The sequence below is a fragment of the Lissotriton vulgaris genome, chromosome 1_1, assembly GCF_964263255.1.
Source record: "Lissotriton vulgaris chromosome 1_1, aLisVul1.2, whole genome shotgun sequence".
Taxonomy (NCBI): domain Eukaryota; kingdom Metazoa; phylum Chordata; class Amphibia; order Caudata; family Salamandridae; genus Lissotriton; species Lissotriton vulgaris.
In genome coordinates, this window is record NC_141685.1 from 1,934,563,564 (window position 1) to 1,934,587,256 (window position 23,693).

General features: G+C 44.4%; 1 protein-coding gene across 1 annotated transcript in view; it reads left to right on the forward strand.

The window, feature by feature from the left end:
• PTPRQ (protein tyrosine phosphatase receptor type Q) overlaps nucleotides 1-23,693 on the forward strand; it is a 1,452,710-nt gene that overhangs the window by 739,016 nt on the left and 690,001 nt on the right. The window lies entirely within an intron of this gene.

The window sequence follows — 23,693 nt, forward strand, 5'->3', positions numbered from 1 at the left end:
CATCCGGCTACAGATCCCCACCCCTCTTTTTTCAAATGTTTTTTTGTCACATGGAACTCCCGGGGCACTACTACGGGAGAACACAGAATGGGGTTGCCCTGGGCCCACGAGAGTCTCACAGAATCACAGAAAGGCCCAAATAGGTTTTTTAAATTTGTGGCCCCATGTGATCTTATTGGGAACCCTATAAGTGTTAGGGGTCAGGGTACCCCTACCTTGTCCCCTAAAATATTTTTTTATTTTCCATTTTCGGGACACAGGGATTGAGTCCTGGTGTCATGTAATGGCAGCAACAACATTGTCAACATTGTCATGCATGTTTCAGCCAGCCAATCAGATCTCTTGCTCCTGCAGTACTGTGAGCTCGCTGGAACGAGCTGGACGATGGGGAAAAAGCACCTGCGAAAAATCAGATTGCTCCAGTTTTGGAATTTGCGCCCCACATGAGTTTCGCGGAATCAACTGTAAAAATATCTGCAAATGTTGAACCTTAATTTGTCAAAAACCTCTGAGCAGGTTTACATCAAATCACAAAAAACACGATTTCTTTCTTATTCACAAAGGTAAACTGAGACGAAAGTTTAAATTTACGACTTTCGGTATTCACAAAGGGCAGTTATGAGTAGTTAAGTTGGACTTTTGTCTCAGTAAAACTTAAGTTTTGGTCTTAAGTTCAACTGAGACCAAAACTGAGACAAAAGTCTGTGGATTATGACATCAGTGATGCCATTTGACATGTCATCAGTGGTGTCACTGACCATGTCATAAGTGATGTAATATGTGAAGGCATAAGCAGTGCATTGGGGGCGGGGGCATAAGTTATAGTTAGCTCAGGTAACTATAACTGCTGAATTTCTATGGTTTTGTAAGAGTTAAATCTGAGCCTAATTATAACGTCCCTGCAACCTTTCCTTTTTTTTCATAGAATTTCGAAGTTTTTTTAAATTCTATTTTCAAAATATAACATCCCTGTAACCTTTGTATTTTCAGTGAATTTGCCTTGTTTAAAAAACATTCTATTTCCTAACTATAATGCCCCTGTAACCTTTGTTTATTTCAGTGAATTTCAAAGTTTTTAAAAATACTATTTCCTAACTATAACATACGTGTAACCTTTGTTTTTTTTCATTGAGTATGTATATACATATATGTTACCTGCTGGTTGTCTCCAGTAGTTAGTTATAGTTAGGACCTAGTTTTTTACATAGGAAAACATTTTTAGTTTTCCTAATAACTTTGGCGCTGTTTGACAAATCTTCATAAAACGTTCAAAACTCGTGTGCTATTCACCTCAGCTGCTGTCTAGAAAGTGTTGGGGTGATTCATCAAGCGGCGAATGAGAAAAAGGGGGGCCCAAAACTAATTTTCCGCATGCAATATCCCATAGGGTTTTTAGACTAGACTACTGCCCGTACCGCTGAACGTGTAAATCTAATTTTGGTGTTATTAAGGAAAAAAGAGTTACTTGAGATAACTGTAACAAAAACTGCTGAATTTCTATGGTTTTGTGTGTGGAAAAGTTAATCCTAACTATAACGTCCCTGTAACCTTTGGCTTTTTAATGAATTTCCAAGTTTTTTTCAAGTCTATTTCCTTACTCTAATGTCCCTGTAACCTTTTTTTGTGAATATATATATATGCACTCATACATACATACCTATTTACATACATGCATATATATATATATATATACACACACACAATAAGGCAAGTCACCTTCCATGAAAGAACTATGGTGGGCAGGAGTGTAAGGGCTCATATCGCAGTCCCATGAGCCAAGTAAGAGCAACATTAAGGTCCCACAAGCCTACGGAAGGTATTATTCTTTAGGTCTTCCAATGATATTTTAACCATTTGTATTTTGAATATGTATTGGTGCTGTCCATTTTGCATCAAGGCTGCAATAGTGGCAAAGTTTACCATTTTATACGTATATGATAAGCCTGCTTTGTGTCATTGTAGTAAATAATGAATGAAGTCTTGCACAGAGGCCTGTAAAGGCTGGTTGTTAATACTGATGCATTAGTGTACTATTCTTTTCCATTTTGCCACATAACAAGCCGTTCTAATGGGCTTGTGTGCTTCATTAAGAATGAGCATTCACTTCTCAGTAACTAAGACCTCTGGTGCCAAACGACAAGATTCAGTGCCTGGAGATTTGGATATTGCAGCTGGCCCTGTTGCTGCACTAGGAGGTCTGTGCAAAGAGATAGTTTCTTTTGGGGATGTATGGATATTAACAAAAACACAAGGGATACTCGAGGTCTATAATGGGCTCAATATTGTATGCTAATTCCAAGGTGAAGCATGTATGAACAAGTGTTTAATCAAAGAGGAGATAAAGTGTGAGAGCAAGACAGAAAATACTCCCATCAGCCCACCACTTGGCGGAATCTCGTCATCTGGGATTTTTTGGACAAAGATCATAGGTCTCTCACCAGATGATATTGTGAGGGGCCCTAGAAACAGATCCTCCAGTGACGGAAAAGATGTATATATAACATGGCTGGATGGGAGAGGTTGCAGTGAAAAAAAGTGTGAATAAAAGAAAAGTGAAATAAAATTACCTAGTGTAATGCCAAAGCAATGTACTTTATTGGGGGGGTCATCACAGAGGTAATATTAAAAGCAACAGTGTGTGGATAGTATTAAACAAATATTACTATCAATTAGATGGATCTGGTCGACATGTTTCAGCCTATAAAGGCTTTCTTCAGGACCTATGATATAAGATACTACTGCAACAGCTGCAAAACAAGTTATCAATCACTTGTCGAAAAAGCCACAAAATATGTGGATGCCTACCGTATATCACGTAGTAGGTCAATGGATTCTCACCTGTATGAAAATATAAAAAGAACAGACACGAGACATACATACAAACAAATGAAAAACAGCAATGTATACACTGAACATCACATATATTGGCCTTAAATCCATTTGGAACATATATTTAATTATTAAGACTCACCCAAAGAATTTATGGGGAAAGGCCTCACCTCGCCTGGCACTCGCTCAGGTCAAAAGACGCCCCGCTCTGAGGAGATAGAAAAGGTAGCAAAATATCAATGGCTCATTGAACCGACACGGTGTAACAGTGCCGTTTACAATTACGGATTCCACCTCCCTTGGGTCGGCATTTTGCCGTTTTCTAACATTTGGGACTGGTCCACTCACGAACCAATCGGGATTTTTGAAATAGCCATCTACCCAATTAGGCCGTTCTCATACTTGGAGTTGAGGTTTTTGCGTGCTGAACGCTCAGCATGATCATATATAATGATCACCGGCGTTCCATGGGCGTATTCCTGCTGCTTATAATTTAATAGACAAGCGTTGTGTTGTAGTCCATTTTGTGGCTCGGATTTAGTCAAGGGGTGACATGGTGCCGCTTACAAAAACGTACACAACGCCATTCGAGCAGGCATCTTGCCGTCTTTTGGGAGCTGTTATGCTTGTACCAATCATGTGTTCCCATTTAGCCTTTCAATCAGTGGGCTGCTCTTACACGCATAGAGTCCGGTTTTCTCTGTAACAGTATCTGATGTTACGGCTTCGAAAGCGAGTGCTTTCTTTCTGTTTAAGGTCGTATACATAAGGTGTCTCTTCTGTGTTTTCTATCATTATGGAGAGATATTTTTGGATTCAACACGGCGGGGACGCCACTTATGACGGCTTCTCTATGCCGTTTTTGGAGCCATTGGATTGGTCGACAGTAGGGCCAATTAGATCGCCTACATGGTCGTACCAACCAATAGGTACAGCGCACAGAATATTTTGCCCGAACTTGTCTGTTTTTGTCATCTACGTGACACAGTGCATCGTATTCTTCTGATTTTGGCTGAGTTCCTGAGTTCAGCAGTCTGAATAATTTAAGAAATTATGAAATAGCTTGAATTTGTGCTTCGCTCCACATTTTTTATGCGACTTCCGCCTACCTAGAGTCCTCTAGCCAATCACTAGCCACGGTTGGCGGTTTCCACTGTGGTCAGCCACTGGGCTATACAAGCGCAGTCTCCGCCTGCCTCGGTACCTTCCCCTCGGCTCAGTTTAAGCCCGAGGTACCGACGGACAGGTGTGTAGAACTGCGCTCGTTCAAGAAGCATCTGGGCCCTCTGCAGTACTCTATTAGAGTGATGGCCTGTTGCTCTGAAGTACTTTTTTGACCTGCTTCCCTGGGCTGGTCTTTCTGGCTCAGTGTTTTTAGGTAGGGCAGTTCCTCTTTTCTTGCGCCTTCTGTTGCTCTACCATCAGCTATTGCACTTGGGGCTTTTACCTCTTTTTTAGAGAACGCTAGACTAGTGTCATCTGTCAGCTCTGATTGGTCCATGGACCACATCCTCTGTCCACTGCTTGTGTTTAAAATAGATAGTTTGAGGGAGATTCATAACGAGCATGAATTAATAAATCATTATCTGTTACTTGTTATAGAATCATTTGAAAATGGATATTTTGCTACCTTTTCTATCTCCTCAGAGCGGGGCCTCTTTTGACCTGAGCGAGTGCCAGGCGAGGTGAAGACTTTCCCCATAAATTCTTTGGGTGAGTCTTAATAATTAAATATATGTTCCAAATGGATTTAAGGCCAATATATGTGATGTTCAGTGTATACATTGCTGTTTTTCATTCGTTTGCATGTATGTCTTGTGTCTGTTCTTTTTATATTTTCATACAGGTGAGAATCCACTGACCTACTACGTGATATTCGGTAGGCATCCACATATTTTGTGGCTTTTTCGACAAGTGTTTTGCAGCTGTTGCAGTAGTATCTTATATCATAGGTGGGCTGATGGGAGTATTTTCTGTCTTGCTCTCACACTTTATCGCCTCTTTGATCAGACACTTGTTCATACATGCTTCACCTTGGAATTAGCATACAATATTGAGCCCATTATAGACCTCGAGTATCCCTTGTGTTTTTGTTATAGTTAGATTGGGGGATAGGATACTTTGTAGGTCTTTAACTTTGTTTCCCCTATAGACCCTCCCACACTGTTGTTTCTTGTTGGATGTATGGATGTTGCCAACAACATTGAGATCAATGGCTGTCTTTCTCAGATGATTGCAATCAGGGCCGGACTGGCAGTGGCGGGCACCAAGCGTTTTACTGGTGGGCCGCGAGGGTGGGCGCCGGTTTGGGGCCCCTGCGGGCCATTTTTGTTACGGGGAGCCGGCAATATCGGCTCCGTGTTACAAAATCGGCCAAAACCGGTCCTAGTAAACAGCTCAGCCACACCCCCAGGGGGCCGGCCGAGCAGTTTCACAGGGCCAGTTACGGTTCCCAGTTCGCCCCTGGTTGCAATGAGGATGAGCTTCATGGATGCTTGCCTCATTTTCCTCAGTACCTATGCTATCATCAGTAGTGAAGAAAACGCATACACAAATATTCCTGACCAACTTATCCATGTTGCACTGCCCAATGACAGGGTACCTGGAGCTACAGCACTGGCATTTTCTGTTCTCATAAGTGGCAAACAGAACTAATTTTGGAGTCCCTCCTTCCAGTCATATGTGGAAGTACTTGTGCACTGAGCTCCCATTCGTAAGTCTGCTGATGTGTCCTGCTAACCAGGTCTGTATAGTCGCCGTCCTCTCTCGGCATGTGTTCTGCCTGGAGAAGAAGTTGGTGCTAAATGTCCCAATGCAATATTGTCTGACCCAGCTTGGACAACTGATGTGACTGCATGCCCCCTTGCTTTCCGGTATGTGGAAGTGGTTATGATATCTGCAGAAATAAAAACTGTCTTGTTTGCAAAATAGATTGTAAAATGCCCTGAGTGTTTACATGACTGTGAGTAGCTCCAGGTAACTTATGTGTAAGCTCTGCTACTGAGGTCACAATTGCCCTTTAACTGTGTGCCTCACCCTGTATAGGCGATGTCTGTATTGATGGTCACCTGTGGTGGGGGGAGTGCTGGATAATTGATCTGCCGTTTACAAGTTTTTATTGTTCCAACATAGCAATGTGTGCTGACCTCTGGGCTACACCCACACTACATCTTCCCACTGTACAGTCACTTATGACCATTAAAAGGCCAGACACGCTTTATGCGGATGCAGGTGCTAACAAACATTTGGGGCTACTGCAATACATAATGACAAAATTCCTAACAGTTTTGTGGTTCACCTGACTTATAGAATAAAGCTTTGAGTAAAGGGGAAGCAGCCTTTGAAATGTTATAACTCCCCTGGGATAGGCTTTAACTCTTACTGTACCTGTTGTCATTCTTGGAAGTGATACTGTTTGCTTAAGATAGAGATGTGACATTTTGGAGCTGACTTAGAATACTCCTATGTGGAGGCCTACTGATTGTTCAGTGGGAGAGGCATTTAGCTGCTGGCTGTTGCTTTGACTAGCCAGTCATCCTTCTATAGATAGCCATGAATTGAATTGTAGAAAAACTGTGTTGCAATCACTACCTAACATTTTGTAAATACCTGTGGGGCTGTTGTAACCCCAAACAGTGATACTTTAAACAGCCAATGTTTGCCACTTTTCACAAACCTGCAATACAGGTGGTGTGCCAGGAGAATGGAGATGTGGAAAGGAGTGTGTGAATATAGGCGTCCTTGAAATCAAGGGGTACCAAGAAATCCCCAACAAAGAGCAGCAGAATAATATCTTTCAGAGTTGTCATTCTGAAATGCATGAGATGATGTACTGGTTGAGCAATCATAGATAGATTATCAGTCTTAGCATTCTGTCTTTTTTTAGGACTGAGACACTACAGTGAGAAAACTTGTTGACGTATGTTATGTAGTTGGACAGGTTCAGGCACTGCTTTTAAAAGCAATGCTTGCACCTCCTCCCAAAGCAGCCCTTGTGATTCCCTACAGATATAGGCTCCTCTACAATAGGCAGCTTTACCTTATGTTGGTCAGCTGCTCTTTGGATGACAGTGTGGTAAGCAGTATCATCTGGGGTGAAGGGCTTTACTTGGTAGGGCTTAAAGACATGTTGTCTTGAGGGTCAACATAATAATCATGCCATAGATCATCCCCATTTGCCATGGAGATGGGGTCTTCATATTATTCATGAAGCTCTGTATGATCCTAGCTTGAGAACAGTACAGGGTGTACTAGTGACAGAGACTGTGTAATACACTGTGGTGCATAGTAGTGGGGTCTCCGGGTTTAATTCTCTTAGCGACAGAATATGCCCAGAATTCTTCAGAGAGAGCTTAATTGAACATGAGCCTTCTTTGCTTAGGTGTGGGCTGGTCAGTGGGTATGGGCAGAGATGAAGGCCATTTGAATAGGGTCTGGCCAATGACTGGATCTGTATAAGTCCTTCTATGCTTCTCATTTATTTCTTGCTGTTCCTCATGAGTCATGCTGCGCAGCAACTGTGCTGGTCTCAATATCACATTGGATTGAAACTCTGTTATGCAGAGGCCACAGGGGACTCTCCAGGTCGAGCCGTAGTGTCTGAGCATTTGAGTTCGGGTTTGACTTCTTGAGGCTTTCCCAGTGTGAAGCAGGGTTTGCAGGCCAATATAGCTTGGGTGTGACACCACCTACCAAGTCCTTTTGTGGTTAGTCTTGGGCTTGAGGCATGGTTTTCAAGGATGTTCCACGCCTTGGAGCTGAAGCTCATTTCAAGGTCAAACCACAGAGAGGAGATCCTTAAATTATTATGCAGGTAGATTTCAATGTGCAGTCTTTGTGCTAGGTGAGTTTCTTTAGGAGCCTTGGTGACAACTGTGTCAGAGGTAGCAGAGGGTTCATAAGCAGGACTCTGCTCCTCATGGGTCCCCTGGAATACAAGAAGGTCCTCCCCCTTGACATCCGAATGATTTTTATTAATGCTGGCCATGAAGGAGGCACTGCATTCTGTAATGTATCCACCATCTATCTCTTCAGTGCCCCCTAGTGTTTTTGCACAGGAAGGCCTGAGATGCCCAACAGTTCAATTCCTCATTGCCCCTTAGTAGAAAAAGAACACAGACCATATGTTGGTCATACTGATCCAGCGGTTCACCAGCAACAGATACTCCGCTACCATATATTCACCTGGGCCCATAAAACTCACTGTGGTAGAAACTGCTGGAGGGTTTAAAGGGGGGTTTCCGTTTAAATTTCACAAACTGTTTAGGATTAGTTTATTCAATAACTTTTATTCATCTCTAACTAACCCTTCACAGATCAACAAGTGCTTTCCTATGGTCGATGGACCATTAGTTGAACTAGTTGATGGTGATAATTAACATAACTTTAACTTTAGTTTGTTAAAAGTAAATAACCACAGACTCAGAAAGGTTTAAATCTTTATCTAAATTAAGGGCATGTGAACAACTCAATACAGTGCAGTCACCTTCATTCATTGGATTGAAAATTCAATTCATAATCACCATACATATGCCTCGGACTAATGCAATAATCAATGGTCAGAGAGACAAGAGGACAGAGATAAAAGAACATTCAGCAAAATACCGAGTAATTATAATTACCAAGGTTGGTGTGGAAGACCAACCCCCTGGCCAAAGGACTGGCAAGTATTCCCCGGGATAGGTTAGGAGACAATGATTTCAGGACAGGAATTAGGACAAGATAGTTGATCTCTCTAGAATACCAATGGTTGCGCCGCACCCCTCTCTGACACTCTTCCTCCTCGAGATTCTTCAGTGATCTTCTTATCTAACTATATTAAATTAGGATAGAAAGTTCTGCTTCAGATTCTGTAATCAGCTCTCTTCTCCCTGCACTGCGCTTCTTCAATTCTTCATCAGCATCTCACGCTCTGTTCTGGTCCAGCATTCTCAGCTCTATTCTCTAACTAACTAACTAAAGCTATCTTAATTATACCTTTCGTTCTGATTATTCCACCCATTAAAGTCTCAATTTCGTAAGGATACGAAATCTGATTGACAATGGGGGTTCTTCATCACACCATGCTTACATGTCATCAAAATCAGTTCAACTATTGTTCGCAAACCCATTCTCTTAATTATTATTCATAAATTTCATTCCCATATACTATAAGTATCAACATGGAAACAATCTAAGTTGATCATGAATGTCTTTCTTCATTGTTGAACTCTTCACCATCCTGTTCCCAGGATCCCAGGATGTAACACTTGTCCTTTGGCTCCCATTCAACTGCACAGTCATGGCCTTCATGGCTTCACTCAGTGGGCATGCGCGGACTTCGCGTCACTCCATTCAATCCGGCTATACAAGAAAGGCCCAAATACGCACTAATGATAAAAGTCAGAAGACAGATGTTACTTTCAAAAATAAAGTTTTTGCACTGTATACTACCCACCTCTCCTCTATCCCAGTTTATTTATTAAAATCTTTTCCTTGTATTAGCATTAGTAAAACAACTCAATTTAATTCAAACAAGCAGATGCCATGCATGTGAGTCTTCAAGACTCCATTTTAGTATCTTCTGCTCATGCGCCAGAATTTCCCTCCAAGCGTTAGTACGTCATCCTACGTAGATGTAGTTGATTCATGCGCACAACAGTTTCCCCGTTTAAAGCAGTATTTGTCCTTCTTCATCGTTATCCGCGTTAGTACACATGCACAAGCTTCACTAACCCGCGTGTTTGTGTGATGCGTATCAGCTTTTCACGAAACATATTAATAAATTTGTTAGTGAGTTAAACAAGTGGATTGCTTCCGAGCAAGTCCCTTTTCTACGAGTCCTTGCTCCATCAATACCATTGGAACTTACTGTTTCATTTTGGTTACAGTTTAATGAGGATGTTCTCCATGGTATTTGCAACGTCCTAGGAGATTAAATCTTAGGGATGCACCCAGAACATAAGTGTTCAAAAGAACAAAGGTAAGTTTGTTAAAACTGTTCTAAAATGTTACCAAAAATGGAATAATCAGAGATATCTGTGGTAACTAAATGACAGATGTTCAACTTTGTTTAAAGAAAGAAGAGTAGGCATTCTAGAAGAAAAATATTTTTTAACAATGGACATTTTTTAACAAAGTGAGTTGCTACCTTTAGATACTAACATACTTATGCTGGACAAGACCCATATTCTACTACTTACTGGAGCATAGAATTGTTATTATCTGTCCTTATTTTCCCATCCTGCAGCAGGTTCAGAAACAGGAAGGCCTTTTTTGTCATCATGACTGCCCATAAACTTAGCTGTTTATGTGCAGTTTTTGATCTTGAGAAGTCCAAAGGCTGCATTCGGACAGGTTGTTTTCATGCACTCCTTAGCTCTTCAATGTGGTGTCTGTTAGATGGAATTATGGTTGTAGTTTCGTAAAGGTCCTGTCGTGCACATATATTTTCTTTGCCATCCACAAGGTCATGGCCTGTTTCATCTCCATGGTTGTTTTGTACATAGTAATCCCATAAATCTGACATCTGGTTCCACTGTATGTCTAACTGTTCTTGCGGGGGTCTCATTCTAAACGGAGAGACTGCAGGATCAGTGGAATGAAATATTCCTTTGTCCCCAGGAAAACAATGTACTTTCTAATTGCAATCCTTTTGTTTATTTTGGACCAGTTAGATTAATCTTTCTCCTGTTTTCTGTGACAGATAAGCCTTCAGAATATCTGTACCGATGTTCGATCCTAGAATTAAGATGTGTTGTGCCAGAATTGATAGAGATTTTCATTTGTTGTCAGAATCCATTCTGTCAGCAGAGATAGGGGCTGAGGAAACGTTATGTGTGAGGCGTGTGGCATGATGACAGACCTTTGATGAGACAACTGTGGAGATCTGGGAAGACACTCACACCTTCACGATGTAAATGTGCAGGCAGTTGAGCTATGCATTTCATGAATCCACTGGGTGCTGAGGGCAAAAGGGAGTGCTTTGAACATTTAGCAGTCACCATCAACCATAAAGTGTAGGTATTGTTTAGTGCCATAGAGGTACTGGAAGGTGGAAATAAGTATCTTCAAGATCTATTTCCTTTCAATTGTCTTCTCGGTTGATGGATTGTTGGACATCTAACAATGGGATCACGGTGAAAGCTTGTGTCTTTATAAACTTGTTCAATGCTGCAAAGTCTCGAAGAACAAGTTATTTACCTTTCGTAGGCCTCTTTCTGGTGGATATGCCAACAGCAGATTCCTCGCATGCAGAACCAGACTAGATCCAGAAGCCCCCACAACAGCCCTTTCATGCGCTGCCAGATGCCCTGCAATGCCTCACTCCACCCTGAAAGTGACGGAGCAAAGCTGCACAAATATATATATCTGTGTTAGTGTGTGGTGTGTAAACACATTGGCAGTTGCCACTGTGTAGTCATGGTTCAGCTACATGCTCACTGCATAATTTGGCCAACTGCATGTAAAAAAAGAAGTGTATCTACAAAGAACAAAACATGGCAGGGGCATGAATTATGGAGTGCATTGTGTGCGCACCGTAACTGGTCATTTGCAGGTCTTTTATTCATTGAATATATACACAAATGCACTCTCTCTCACACAAATGTATTCTCACTCTACCCATCTTAGGTTGCCCCTCCGGTTTTATCTGTGACCCTTTGCTTGCCTCCAAAAGTCATTTCAAGAGACGCATGGGAATAAACTTCGCCAGTTAAGATCTACTGTGCTCTTCTTTTTCCTCTCCAGTTTCCAGTCTTTCTCCTATAAAGTCGTCCCATGTATCTGCAAACAACCTGCATGTTTTGGACTGAATCTTACTAGTGACGAACGCTTAGGTATTCCATTCCACAAAAGAAGGTCTGTTCCAGATTCGTGGGCATTGCCCCTTATTAAATGCCTCTTTCATTCAAAGAATTGCAGTTTTGGATTGAAAGCTGTACACACCATAGAAAGACATGGAGTATTTTTTACACCCTGGTCCTAAACTGTGCATTTCAAAGATATTTAAATAAGGTGTTGTTGGAATAGCACATTGATCTTAATCATACGGGCCTACCTTTTAATAGCTGGTTCAAATTTAAAAAGTAGCGTGAAAAAGGATTAACACCTCGATGAAAACAGGCTATACATAGCAGGAGAGGTTATTTTGTGATACTAGGCTGCTCTTTGAACTACTGTCATGTGGAAACTCGAAAACAGACTGCAAGAGCTCATAGAGAAACCTGCCAAAGATTACCTGGTAAAACTAACAGCATGATTATCATTATTGTTTCCCTTTACCCAGTGGCGGAGCTTCGGAGGGGTAGGGGATGTTACACCCCATAATAAATATATTATTTAGTAAATATTGGGTACAGGAACATTCAGTCGGGTATGGTAAGGTGTCTGTCAGATTTCACCTGGGATTTTTAAATGATCACTCAGGTAAATCACACACACACCTGTTTTGAAGGACTTAAAACATTCGTATTTTACAAAATACTTTGCTTTAAGTACCCCACACAATATACACTCATTTCCCTTTCCATGGACCCTTAAGCCCCCCTCATGCGCTGCTTCTCATCTAATAATTAACATGATATGCCAGCGTTATTTTCGTAAAATCTGAAGCCCCCATTCTTACTGACCAAGCTACGCACCTGGTTTTTACCACCCAATTATGAGATCAATGAGAATAATTGTGCAAAACCAATGGTAAAGAGTTACTGTTCTGTGTGTGTCTTTTCAGCTCTGGCCTAGACGCAACTTTCTCTCTAACCTGTTGTAACTGAAAAAAATCGTAAATGAAAAACGCATTCATTTATACATGCATTTGGCCAGCCCGTTCATTTGTTGGCCTGTTGAACTGTCTTTCACATACTGTTGTCCACTTACCATAGCATACATCGGGTAGCAGTGGATCAGCTCACTGCAGCCATTAACTCTCTTGCAATGTGAGTTGAGTGGATTTTTTCCTGATCACATTTGCGCATTGTTTGAAAAAGAAGTGTACTTCAGTGTCACTGCTGATGAAATAGTATTTTACTTTGCCAATGCTTATACTTTCCATTCTTTATATATATATTTTTATTTTTTAGTGATCCTTTTGTGTTTAAACTATGTTTTCAAGTTACAGTAATTCAATGTCAGTAGAACATTTTCTTTGAGTCAGTAAGAATCATATTTTCCTGTGATATATATTAAAACCGAAAAAGGGTTTCTAAACCACGTCTGAATGCAACTGCCTGCGAGAAACAGTTAACTTTTTTAAATTCATTGCTTTTATGAAAAGCATATGACTGCCCCTTTTAGGTTTTACCACGCACAAGGCAATGGTAGACATTGAACGCAATTTTACTTTTTCTATGATGCAGTACAATTGGGTCAATCAACCGATTTGACAGCAATGTGTAAATCTGCGCTAACTGTAAAATAGAGAGAAATCGAGATTGCATACATTTTTTTCTGTACATGAAGGCACACCAGCCCCAAATGTGATAGAATAAAAATCGAATTGTGTAACTGTTTTATTTCCCTATTCAAATACACTGATAAGGACTCAGACCTATTCATGCTACACCTGTTGGATCATAGACTACTCGAGAGCTATTTATGTACATGACTTTCAGTGAACTCCGTTTTTTAGAAACCCGACTATTAAACCAATCGTCGGCAGATTATCAAGCATTCAGGCAACATCGTTAGTTGATTAGAGTATATTGAAGTAATTTGGTTTGCAGTCGTTACATAACAGGGATGCCTTAGTCTAAAAAAATATGTTTATGTTTGGAGTGAAAACATTCTTGTACATACGCTTGACTCTATCCCTCAGATGCATCAAGCATCCATTTTGCGATTCCTTATTAGCGAAAAATAACAATTCGCTAATAAGGAATTGCAAAATGCAATGCATGAAGAAATCCCTTTAAAAATAGCGATTTCTTAAAATTCCTTAATTCCGACTCGCAAATTGCGAGTCGCAATTAAGGAATACCTCCCCATTTATTCCTATGGGCCTAGAGGCCCATAGGATTGAATGGGAAGAAATTCTCAATTTGCGAATCGCAATTAGCGAATCGCAAATTGAGAATGCGATTTCAAGTGTGCAGGGGTGTCCAAAGGACACCCTGTTGCACCCCTGAAATTGTTCGGTGCACATATGTTGCGCACACACATGCCCTTAGGGCATGCAGCTTCAACTTCATGGTAATTTGCGCCCCCTTTTAGCGAAATTGCTAATTTTTTTACTTTGATGCATTGCATTTAAGGAATCTCAATTTGAGATTCCTTAAATGCAATAGCAATTTAGGAAATCGCAATTTTGCGATTTCTTAAATTGCGATTTTTGCATTTGGGATGATGCATCCCAAATGCAAAAATACCGGTCGTTAAGGGGCAGATTCTGAGAATCTTCCCCTTTGCGAGCGGATTTAAGCTTGATGCATCTGGGCCTATGTGTATTGTTCCTGTGCATGAAATGTGACAGATCGCTAAGAACTGAAGTACCACAAAATAATGCAAACACCCAGCATTCTACACCAAATCTTCATAGGCAGATGGGAAGCCAGTTGGCATCTGTGATCATCAGTGCTTTAAATGGGCCGGTACTCACTGGTATTGAGTACCGGCATTTCTTAAATTTACCGAGCCGAGTACCGGCACTGCTCCACTGTCAAGGAGAGTACCGGTACTCAGGGTCGGATTAATAAGGTGGGCACTTGTGCCCGAGGGCCAGCTGCGTGTTGTTCGTTTGGCAGCATGTTGGACGTTCCCGTATGTATTGTTTGGCTGTGGCAAGCAGCCTGATAAGGCCTGAGTGGCCTATTGGAGGCCTGCTGCAGGGACAAGAGTGCCTCCCCGGATGGAGCCTCTCTTTGTCCTCATCACCCGGCTGCCGGGCATCGATGCTGTGTCCGTGGAAGAGTGCAGACACAAACGGCCATTTTAACCCCTTGGCCTCCCACTAGAGTTTGAGTGTCTTTCTCATGACTCACTTGTCCCTGTGCTTCCACCTCGTCCGCAGGGACATTGAGTACATGATGGGCGGGAATGAGATGGTGAAGACGGCTTAAGCAGCATTCCTGGTGCCCAGGTGAGGTGAGGGAGGTCATTGGAGGCCAGTATTGTTCTTCCCTTGACCTCTAACCTGCTGGACTCTGCACATACTCGGGACCACTGTTCCCTAGAACGTGCGCTGGTGTGCGCGCTCGCATTAAAGTCACCCGAGCACGCAGTGTCCCAATTTTAGAGCGCACACACTCAACACAGCCGGAAGACCTTTCGCACTGCCGCTTTTAAACGCGAGCGGTGCAAAAAATGGTAATTTCCGGGTTGCAGAAGGCACAGCTGGAGACGACAGTGAAGAGGACACAGCCGAGCCAGGAAAGTGTCTCCCTTATGCCCTGTATGGTTAGGGAAGGCTCGGGTATACGAGCAAGTGGCGCCTGCTGCATTTTCTTTTTAATAGTGCATCGCAGGGCAGATTGTGGGCCTTTGTGAAAGTATTCATGTTAATCACAGCGCCATCATGCTCTGCAATTAACATGAATTCTTTTAAAGGCCCACAATCTGCCCCGCAGTGCACTATTAAGAAAAGGGATATGGCAATTTAAAGGGCGACGTGTTCTTTCAGATGATTCTGAAAAAACACGTTGTGTTTGACTCTGCTTTTCTGTGCTAATAGTGGGTATCTGCATGGCTGAATGTGGGCCTTTGAAATAGTTTTAATGCTAATTGCAGTGCATACGGGCGCTGCAGTTAACAAGAATACTATCTCAAAGGCCCACATTCAGCCCCGAACTATCAGCAAAAGGAGTGCTGAGTCATACACAACGTGTGCTTTCAGAATCATCTGAAAGCACACGTCGTGTTTGACCCTCAGTTCTTTAGCTGATAGTGGGCAGCTGCGGGGCTGAATGTGGGCCTGTGAGATTGTATTCTTGTTAATTGCAGTGCGGGTGTGCACTGCAATTAACAAGAATACTATCTCAAAGGCCCACATTCAGCCACGCACTATTAGCAAAACGAATACAGGGTCAAACACACTGGCGTAGGTGGGGGTGGTGGTCCGCCCCGGGCGGCACAATTTTGGGGACAGGCGGTGGCAGCTGCCTGGCACTGGTAGCCAGCCCAGGATTTATTTGGGAACATAGTCACTGAATGTGATGTACACCCACCACCCCCACACGTAGGGATGTCGTTCTTTATGGGCAACTTCTGTCTACAACTCGGCAGTCAAAAGCTCATCCTTAATGCAGGATACAGCCTAAATAGAAGAACAAGCAGGGGCGATGAAAACCGACAGCTGGGTAAATAGAACAGGGAAAGAAAGAAGGAATGTTGGAAGAAAAGGGTGAAAAAAGGAAGTAGGGATTAATGAGTATGAGGATGAATGGATATGTGGATGAGTGAGTGGGTGAAAGAAGATGTGAATGATGATGGATGGACACATGAAAGGATAGGAAAGTAAAGGGATAGGTTGATGGACAAGTGAAAGGATAGCAGAGCAAAGGGATGAATCGTTGAGTGAATGAATAGGTGGAGGGACAGCTGAAAGGAGGATAGAGTAAAGTGATGGATGAGTGGGCGAAAAGATCTGTGAATGGAAGTTATAGTGGATGGATGATGAATGGATGGCAGGGTGAATAGATGGATGGCAAAGAGAATGAATGTATGGGTGGATGGCAGATTGGATGGATGGCAATGTAAATGGATGGATGCGTGGCAGCGTGAATGGATTAAAGGCAACTTGACTGAATGCATGATTGGATAGCAGAGTGGATGGATTGATAAATGAATGGCAGGATGGATGGCAGAGTGGATGAATTGATGGATGAATGAGGAGATGGATGGCCGAATCGATGGATGGCAGAGGGGATTGGTACATGGTAGAGTGGATGAATGGGTGGTTGAATAGCAGAGTTGATGCATTGATGGATGAATGAATGGCATGGTGGTTGAATGGATAGATAGACGAGGTGATGAATGGATGGGTGGCAGAGTGGATGGATGGTGAATGGGTGGCAGAGTGGATGGCAGAGAGGGTGAATGACAGAGTGGATTGATGGATAAATGGAAGAGAGGATAGGAGGATGGATGGATGGCAGAGTAGGCTGATGGATGGCAGAGGGGATGAATGGAACAGTTGATGAATTGATGAAAGGATGGCAGTTGATCGATGAATGGCAGAGGTGATGGTAAGATAACAGAGTGGAGGATGGATGGCAGAGTGAATGGATCGATGGGTGGAAGAGTGGATGGTGGGTTTTTAGACTGTATGGATGGGCATATTGATGGCATAATAGATGGATGGCAAATTGGATGGATGGATGGATAAATGGGGAAATATTGAATGATGGATGAAAGAATGAATGGATGACAGAATCTAAAGGTGAAATAGTGGATACCAGTAGGTGGATGGAAGGGTGAAAGAATGAATAGATAGGTGCATGGATGGAAGAGACAAGGAAGCTGCTCATATTTTCTCTACATTTTTATTATCAGTGTTCGTGGCACTTTGTTTTTTTCAGAAACACTGCAGTGCGCATGTCAAGCCACCAGTGTCTGCTCCAGATCACCAGCTTCCTCTGATGCTGACAGAAGGATGACTGAGGGAGCTGAGGCAGACCTTAAAAGTACTGGAATATTTCATCATCGCCCCCGTAGAACCTATGTTTTTTTTGTTGCTTTAAAATGCACTATTTAACCCCCTTTTTAAAACCATTTTCAGGGTAAAAAAAACCCTACCACAAAGACCCCACAAGAAGTCAGACTCGCTCGCTGGAGTTCAGTGTAAGTATTTTACTCCATCAATTTCAAGGACAACCAGCTGCCACTGCAACCAGGAAACCAGTGATATCTTTATTAGAGCAGCAGTGAGTCAACTGATTGGGATATGCTTAATTTCTGATTGAAAGTTCAAGTTCTTCCTTTTCTGTTCGGATACACTCATCCCATAACATACCCTATAGAACCCCTGTATTTTTTGATCCTTTTTAAGAAGCCTTCCTCATCTATTGAGGCTATTGGAGGTCAAAGAGCCCTGTAATAGCGGAAGAGACACCTAAGATTTTCAATAGATGCTCCGATGCTTTTAGTCATTTGTAAATGAAAAGAGTTATGCAATTCACTAAACGACCGCCGACATATGGCAGAGTGTCCAAGTGGGTAGACCTTTTTCTTCCAGCGCAGTTACCTCTTAAAGCATTGTGCCAGGTACTTTTATTCTTCAACCTGTTGTTATCTAGTTTGCCATTTGGCTTACCAGTCTGCATGTTACATTTCCACCTAAAGTGGGATGGTCCACTCAGATCGCTATAACTTCTATCTGAACGGTCAATGGGCTTGTTCTTTTTTTCAGGACATTTTCTTTTCTATTGGATTCCTCCGCCTTTGTCTCTTTTCTGGAATTTGTTTAATGATGACTCCTTCTATGCATATTCCTACTATTGCTTCCAGTGGCATCTGGCTTGTACCGAGGGTGGTGGGGGTCACAAAGACAAACAAATACATAAAAGAAATACACTTACCTCTGCAGTGCAACATCCACCTCCCTTGGGTTTCTTCCAGGAAGCTCCGGATGCAGGAAATTGCACTACCCAATCTTGGAACTGCTTTCACAGCATGAAAGCAGCAACAGGATTGGATAGAGCTGGCTCGCTCAGCATTCCTAAGAGCACTGAAGGCCTGCACTTTCTCTAACCCAGCTGTCTAAAACAGTTAGGTTAGAGATCTTTAAAATGTGCATTTCTGGCTAGCCGTACCAAGACAGCTAGTCAAACAGACATACACATTTTAAAGCGCATAGCTCCCTGCTGCTGGCACTCAGCAACACTAGCCTCACCTGATCCTGACATTTAGTTAGAGACGGATTGCTGAAAAAGAAAACAATAATAAATACGCTTTATTACATTTTATTTTTCAGCTTTGGGACTTGTGGGGCGACAATCCTCCGCTTAAATTGAGGAGCCACCCCTGGTTGCCTAATATGACCTTGCCTCATGTGGGGCCAAGTTGCACATGTCTGTAAATGCCATCTTCCTTTTATTTCCTACAGTTCTCCACTGTCAAGCACACCAGCCAATCAGGTTTCTGCATTGGCATTTACCATCTGCTCAGTATGTACATAAGTAGATTGCATTATAGATATTGAATGATGTTGACTCTGCTCATATACTCCAGTTGCTATCAGCAGTCAGATTTCCAACACCTATACTTACAACCAGACAGCCATGTATATACACACAAGGACCCAATGATACCTGCTAGCCAGACTGGTAAGTGGCTCAAATTTCTGAAGGATCAACATGAGGTCATAGAACGTAGCCTCCTCATTCTGGAGTTTATGCTGCCTGCTGCAGACGATGTGGTTGAACAATGCACAGCATTAACAGACAATGCGCATGGATCTGTATGTGGGTGTGGGTGTTTATGCTATATAAAACTAAAAAAAAAAAGAAAGAAAGAGGTCGTGACCACAATAACAACCACACATCCCACCACCCAGCCGTAGTTAAAGGCAGGTACTATAGAAAAAGGGGATGAGGCTGACACCTAAGAGAGGCATAAGGATAGCCTTCAACATTGTTCAGTGTGCTTGAACTGCAGTTGCTACTGTGGGTGAAGGATAGTTAAAATCAAGGACACCAGGACCAGTTACTTTAGTGGGAGATGCAGAAATGACATTGGGGAAAGTGTGAGATGCTATAAACCAGTGATACCAGCAGTAGATGCAACAGGAGCATAAGTACCAGTGTGACATGCTGCATGAATTGAGGTACCAGCAGAAGACAGCAGGAATGCTATCATTGATGATAGGAGGAGGGAGGTTAATTCTGCATTAACAGCAGACATAATAGGTCTGTTGCATACCTGACTAAAATGGTGATGCTGTCAAGATCACTGTACTATTTCTCAAACTTACCAATTCCCAGATCCAAGAGCCTCTCCCACATGCTGGATGCCATGCTACGGGATTTAATTTCAAATAATGAATGGTGCAGGGTAGCACTTTCCTTTCCAAATTGAAACTACCCACAGAGCAGGAAGGCCTGGTTGCCCTGCACTTCAAGCACTGCTATCTATTGGTGGAACTTCAGTGGCCTTCTCGTGAATGAATGTGTATAGTGTGGCCTATGTGACATTGGTTTCATGCATAAGGACCTGAGGGGTGTTTCTTAAATTACATTCATGGAGTGGAGCAAAAAGGAGATAGCTATAGCTTTGCTTATGTTTCTAAATACCGTCGTTGTTTGGTAGAATGTGGGTGTAAAGTGTGACCTATGTGGGAGTTGTTTTGGTATTGTGCTTGATGTCTAGCGGGTGGTTTTACTGCTGTGGTCTTGTAGCAGCAGGTAAGTATGGAGTGATGTAAAGAGGAGGAAGGGATACATTTACTTATGCGTTTAGCTACCATTTTAGTGCTGTTGGGCCTTCATCAACTGAGACTTGACCTCCGAGATTGCTCTATCAATCAATCAATAAGAGCATTTATATAGCACACTACTCACCCAGAGGGTCTCAAGGCGCTAGGGGAGGGGGGTCCGCTACTGCTCGAACAGCCAGGTCTTGAGTTGCTTCCTGAAGGCGAGGTGGTCCTGGGTCAGGCGGAGGTAGGTCGGGAGGGAGTTCCATGTCTTGGTGGCGAGGTAGGAGAAGGACCGTCCCCCTGTGGTGGCTCTTCGGATGCGGGGGAGGGCGGCGAGGGCGTGGCCGGTCGGTTGAAGTTGGCGTTTGGGAGCGTAGAAGTTGAGGCGGCTGTTGAGGTATCCTGGGCCTTGGTTGCGTAGGGCTTTGTGTGCGTGGGTGAGAAGTCGGAAGGTGATTCTCTTGTTGACCGGGAGCCAGTGCAGGTCTCTCAGGTGTCCGGAGATGTGGCTGCGACGGGGGATGTCCAGGATGAGTCGTGCTGAGGCGTTCTGGATCCGCTGGAGTCTCTTCTGGAGTTTGGCGGTGGTTCCGGCGTAGAGGGAGTTGCCGTAGTCCAGACGGCTGGTGATGAGGGCCTGGGTGACCGTCTTCCTGGTCTCGGTGGGGATCCACCGGAAGATCTTACGTAGCATGCGCAGGATGTTGAAGCACGACGAGGAGACGGCGTTGACTTGTCTGGTCATGGAGAGGGAGGAGTCCAGGATGAAGCCCAGGTTGCGTGCGTGGTCTGTCGGTTTGGGTGCGCTGCCTAGGGCCACCAGGAGTTGTCCCAGGCGGAGGGTGAGGATCCCAGGATGAGGACTTCCGTCTTGTCCGAGTTCAGTTTCAGGCGGCTGTTCTTCATCCTTTCGGCTACCTCTTTCATCCCTTCGTGAAGGTTGGCTCTGGCGGTGGCGGGGTCGTTGGTGAGGGAGAGAATCAGCTGGGTGTCGTCCGCGTAGGAGATGATGTTGAGGTTGTGCTGGCGTGCGATGTCTGCGAGGGGGCTCATGTAGACGTTGAAGAGGGTTGGACTGAGCGAGGAGCCTTGAGGAACGCCGCAGATGACTTCGGTGGCTTCAGATCTGAACGGGGGGGCGGACTCTCTGTGTCCTTCCGGCGAGGAAGGAGATGATCCACTCCAGTGCCTTCTCCTGGATTCCGACGTTGCTGAGTCGCTGCACTAGTGTACGGTGGCAGACAGTGTCGAAGGCCGCGAGAGGTCTAGGAGGATGAGGGCTGCTGTTTCTCCGTTGTTCAGCAGTGCTCGGATGTCATCGGTGGCTGCGATCAGGGCGGTCTCGTGCTGTGGTTGGCCCGGAAGCCAGACTGCGAGAGGTCGAGGGATCCGTTCGTCTCGAGGAAGGCGGCCAGCTGCTTGTTGACGGTCTTCTCGATGACTTTTGCAGGAAACGGGAGCAGCGAGATGGGGCGGTAGTTCTTGAGGTCGGTGGGGTCGGCTGAAGGCTTCTTTAGTAGAGCGCTGAGTTCGGCGTGCTTCCAGCTCTCCGGGAAGGTAGTGGTGTCGAAGGAGGTGTTGATGATGTCCCGCAGGTGGGGTGCGATGACAGCGTCAGCCTTGTTGAAGACGTGGTGAGGGCAGGGGTCGGTAGGAGATCCGGAGTGGATGGAGTTCATCGTGCGGACGGTGTCTTCGGTGCTGATCGGGGTCCAGGCGCGGAGGGTGGTGGTGCGGTCGTGGCGTGCGTCGGTTGAGTGCTGAAGCTGTTGTGTATGTCCGCGATCTTGATGTGGAAGTAGGAGGCGAGGGAGTTGCAGAGGTCTTGTGAAGGGGTGATGTCGTTGTTTCCGGCGTTGGGGTTGGAGAGCTCTTTAACGATGTTGAAGAGTTCCTTGCTGTTGTGTGCGTTGTTGTCCAGTCGTTCCTTGAATGCGGTTTTCTTGGTGGCGTGGATGAGTTGGTGGTGTTTTCGGGTGGCGAGCTTGAGGACAGTCATGTTGTCCGGTGTTGGGTCTCTGCACCAGGTTCTCTCGAGGGCTCGGCAGTTCTTCTTGGAGCTCTTGCGTTCGTCGGTGAACCATGGGGCTTTCTTGCTACCGGGTCTGCTAGGCGGGGTCTTCAGAGGGGCGAGGTCGTCTGCGCAGTTGCTGATCCACTTCGCGAGGTTGGTGGCTGCCTGGCTTGGGTTCGTTGCGCTGGTGGGAGGGTTCATGCTGAGGGAGGTCGCGAGTTGGTCAGCTGTGATCTTGTTCCAGCTTCTGCGTGCAACCTGTTGCTGGTGGTGGTGGATCGTGGTCCTTCTGAAGCTGAAGTGGACGCAGCTGTGGTCCGTCAAGTGGAGTCCGGTGGCGTGGCTGAAGGCGATGTCCTTGCTGGTTGAGAAGACGGGGTCGAGTGTGTGTCCGGCGTAGTGGGTGGGGGTGGTGACCAGCTGCTTGAGTCCCAGGTTTGCGAGGTTGTCCAGCAGGGTGGTGGTGTTGCGGTCGTTGTTGTTCTCCAGGTGGAAGTTGAGGTCCCCGAGGAGGATGTAGTCAGCGGAGAGGAGGGCGTGCGGGCTGATGAAGTCGGCCATGTCTTCGCTGAATTGTGTGCGTGGTCCCGGGGGTCTGTAGATGAGGGTGCCTCTGAGGGTGGTCTTGGGGTTGATGTGGACCTGGAAGTGCAGGTGCTCGGCAGGTGCGAGGGTGTCGTCGGTGTTGGTCGTGATGCGGATGGTGTTCCTGTGGATGATGGCGATGCCTCCTCCGGTCTGGTTGATGCGGTCCCTTCGGATGATCTTGTAGCCGTCAGGGATGGCGATGTCGGGCGCTGAAGAGTCTATGCTTACGCCGCAGTTTCACGCCCTTTCTTATGCCACCCCAGTTCAGACATGGCCATATGCAAATCAGTCTGACCCTGTGCCTCATGGGAACAGTCCAGCCTGAACTGCGAAGCCATGTCTTCTCTGGACCGGAAACAAGCATCCTGGGACAGGATGTCTGAACTGAGGTGGCGGAGTGAGCTAAAGAATGATGATGGATTAAACCCTGATCAGTGGACTGGGTGTGAGTGCTGGCAATGTTCAACACTCCGTCCATCACCTCCTTTGGTTTTGAAAGGTAATTTACTGTATTATTGCTTGAAAGGTGTTCTAACTTTAACCAAACACTGTGTAAGGCAACTCATTGACAAGCTGGGTGATGCTGGGTCAGTCTCCTTGTACTTACTATGCACACCTTTGACATTGCAAGCCAATGCACGGGCAGAATTGTAACACGTTTTTATGTAACTCAGTGTTTAAGCTCAGTAGTTTCAGGAGCCGAAAAATAAGAAAAGGCTCCGGGGTCATTGTGAGGCTAGACACTGTGCTTGCACTTTGTGTATTTAAAGACTTCTCCAAGCCGCCCACAGCCAGATTAATCTTGAGCCATATCCATGTGTATTGTATATATGTGATCTGGTATAGGCTCCCAACATTTTCCCACCCTATGAACAGTGCTCAAGTTGAGGATCTTTAGTAAAATCTTAAGGTACCTTCGTTGGAGTCCTATGGTTT